At 40.5% G+C, this 3,570-nt stretch overlaps 1 protein-coding gene across 7 annotated transcripts in view; it reads right to left on the reverse strand.

The window, feature by feature from the left end:
- LOC111172887 (uncharacterized) overlaps window positions 1–3,570 on the reverse strand; it is a 113,550-nt gene that overhangs the window by 61,606 nt on the left and 48,374 nt on the right. The gene's annotated exons all lie outside the window — the stretch shown is intronic.

Genomic DNA, 3,570 nt, shown 5'->3' on the forward strand with positions numbered 1-3,570 from the left:
AATGGCCATTATCAAAAAATCTAGAAACAATAAATGCTGGAAAGGGTGTGGTGAAAAGGGAACCCTCCTGCACTGTTGGTGGGAATGTAAATTGATATAACCACTATGGAGAACAGTATGAAGGTTCCTTAAAAAACTAAAAATAGAACTACCATATGACCCAGCAATCCCACTACTGGGCATATATCCTAAGAAAACCATAATTCAAAAAGACACATGTACCACAATGTTCATTGTAGCTCCATTTACAATAGCCAGGACATGGAAGCAACCTAAATGTCCATCGACAGATGAATGGATAAATAAGATGTGGCACATATATACAATGGAATATTACTCAGCCATAAAAAGAAACAAAATTGAGGGCTTTCCTGGTGGCGCAGTGGTTGAGAGTCCACCTGCCGATGCAGGGGACACGGATTCGTGCCCCAGTCCAGGAAGATCCCACATGCCGCGGAGCGGCTGGGCCTGTAAGCCATGGCCGCTGAGCCTGCGCGTCCCGAGCCTGTGCTCCGCAATGGGAGAGGCCACAACAGTGAGAGGCCCGCATACCGCAAAAAAAAAAAAAAAAGAAACAAAATTGAGTTATTTGTAGTGAGGTGGATGTACCTACAGTCTGTCATATAGTGTGAAGTAAGAAAGAGAAAAAACAAATATCGTATGCTAACACATATACATGGAATCTAAAAAAAAAACGGTCTGATGAACCTAGCTGCAGGGTAGGAATAAAGAGGCAGACACAGAGAATGGACTTGAGGACATGGGGTGGGAGGGCAAAGCTGAGGTGAAGTGAGAGTAGCATCGACATATATACACTACTGAATGTAAAATAGTTGGCTGGTGGGAAGCAGCAGCATGGCACAGGGAGATGGGTTCAGTGCTTTGCGATGACCTAGAGGGGTGCGATAGGGAGGATGGGAGGGAGGCTCAAGAGGGAGGGGATATGGGGACATGTGGTTGATTTGCTTTGTTGGGCATATGGTTGATTTGCTTTGTTGGGCAACAGAAAGTAACACAGTATTGTGAAGCAATTATACTCCAATAAAGACCTATTGAAAAAATTTTTAAAACTAAAAATGGAACTACCATATGATCCAGCAATTTCACTCCTGGGCATTTACCCAGAAAAAACAAAAATGCTAATTCAAAAAGATATATGCACCCTAATGTTCATAACAATACTATTTACAATAGCCAAGACATAGAAGCAACCCAAGAGCCCATCAACAGATGACTGGATTGAGAAGATGTGCTATACACACACACACACACACACACACACACACAATGGAATACTACTCAGCCATAAAAAGAATGAAATTTTGCCATTTGTGGAAATGTGGATGGACCTAGAGAATACTATGCTTAGTGAAATAAGTCAGAGAAAGACAAATACTGTCTGATATCATTTACATGTGGAATCTAAAACCTAATACAAATGAATATATATGCAAAACAGAAACAGACTCACAGATATAGAAAACAAACTTGTGGTTACCAAAGGGGAGAGGTAAGGGGAGAAGGACAAATTAGGGGTATGGGTTAACAGACACAAACTACTATGTATAAAATAGGTAATAAGAATTTACTCTATAACACAGGGATTTATAGCCATTATCTTGTAATAACCTATAATGGACTATAATCTGCAAAAATACTGGATCACTGTGCTGTACACCTGAAACTAATATTGTAAATCAACTATACTTTCATTTTTTTAAGTTACTAAAATAATAAATACATACATACATTAAAGACAGTAGGCTCAATTGAATAAATATAGCTTCATGGAAAACTCACTACATTGTCCTTATTTTCCTCATCGGGATATAAACTGGCTCCAGTCCTGGACCAGCATTTACTACCCAGGGCACATCACCTCTTGTAAGTGACCTAGTTTCTTTCAGTTCTTTGGTTCTTTACAGCTTGAGGGGTAATCATAATCTCTACCTTGAGGTTTTGAAAGGGATGTTATATACTTGTACTTTTCAGCTCATCTTATCAGATAACTGTTACCTTTTATGGTGATCTTAGGGGAGCCACTAAAATTCAGAGATCATTTCATTAAACACAGGTATCTGAAAGTCCCCATCTCAGAATCAAACATCAATGTGAATAGTTAATTTGCTCCTGTGTACCTCCCTTCCTTTGTACTGCCCATTATTTGTGGGGCAGTTATTCCATTTACATTATAAATTTTTAGTATCGAATTTATTTTTTACTCTCCTTGAAGTTGGAAAAGTCATGTAGTTCTTTTAAATTCCAAATAATAGAATTTGCTTCCCCATAATGGCCAGAAGTGAATGTTGTGTACTTTGCCCCAGTCATATAACCTTGCACTCATTCACAGGAAAAAAGGTTAGAAAAATAGACAGTCACACTCTAAAAAATTGAAACAAGTGGCTCTGCAATTTCAAGGAAATTTCCACATACATTATATCATTTTTACCCCACAGAAGCCCTATGAAGGAGGAAGAAACTGATCTCTCATGTAACAAATGCAGGGCTGAGACATCAGGAGATAAAGTGACTCTAAGGTCTCATAGCTAGCTGGTGGGTGAAAGGAGGCCAAGACTAAACCCCTCTCTGTTTCAATCACACTCTTTCAATTACATTTATACCCTTATTGTCTTCATTCATTTAACAAATATTACTGAGCATCTTCTCAATAAGAAGGCAGGGGGTGAGTCGAGCTGAAGATACAAATGTCAGTATACCACATAATTCCTGTGTTTCAGGGAGCTTACAGTCTTTTGGGGGTGGAGGCAAGTGTACAAATAAGTTTAGAACTAGGCAGAATATACATGCTGTTCAAAAGCTTTATTTATTGAACCACAGGGATCCAAAGAAGGTGCAACTCATGTGCAGTTGGTTCAGCCTTACTGCCTCACACTCACATGTGTTTCTCTGCTTTTTCTGAGTGAGATTTGCAGTGTTTCTCACAATGAAAGATAAGGATCACCTGCACCAGAATCACCTGGAGTGGTTATTACATACAGATTCCTGGGCTCCACCTCAGACCTACCAAAATAAATATGTCTTGGAACCCAGGAATTTTTTAAAAATATGGAATGATTCAGAGATTGGTTCAAGATGGCAGAGTAGAAGGATGTGCACTCATTCCCTCTTGCGAGAGCACCAGAATCACAACTAACTGCTGAACAATCATCAACAGGAAGAAACTGGAACTCACCAAAAAAGATACCCCACATCCAAAGACAAAGGAGAAGCCACAATGAGATGGTAGGAGGGGTGCAATCACAATAAAATCAAATCTCGTAACTGCTGGGTGGGTGACTCAGAAACTGGAGAACAATTATACCACAGAAGTCCACCCACTGGAGTGAAGGTTCTGAGCCCCATATCAGACTTCCCAAGCTGAGGGTCTGGCAACAGGAGGAGGAATTCCCAGAGAATGAGACTTTGAAGGCTAGTGGGATTTGACTGCACGACTCTGACAGGACTGGGGGATACAGAGACTCCACTCTTGGAGGGCACACACAAAGTAGTGTGTGCATCAAGACCCAGGGGAAGGAGCAGTGATCCCACAGGAGACTGAACCAGACCTAC

The sequence above is a fragment of the Delphinapterus leucas genome, chromosome 8 (genome assembly GCF_059928025.1).
Source record: "Delphinapterus leucas isolate spDelLeu-1000000601 "Yukka" chromosome 8, BTC_Dleu_Yukka2, whole genome shotgun sequence".
Lineage (NCBI taxonomy): Eukaryota > Metazoa > Chordata > Mammalia > Artiodactyla > Monodontidae > Delphinapterus > Delphinapterus leucas.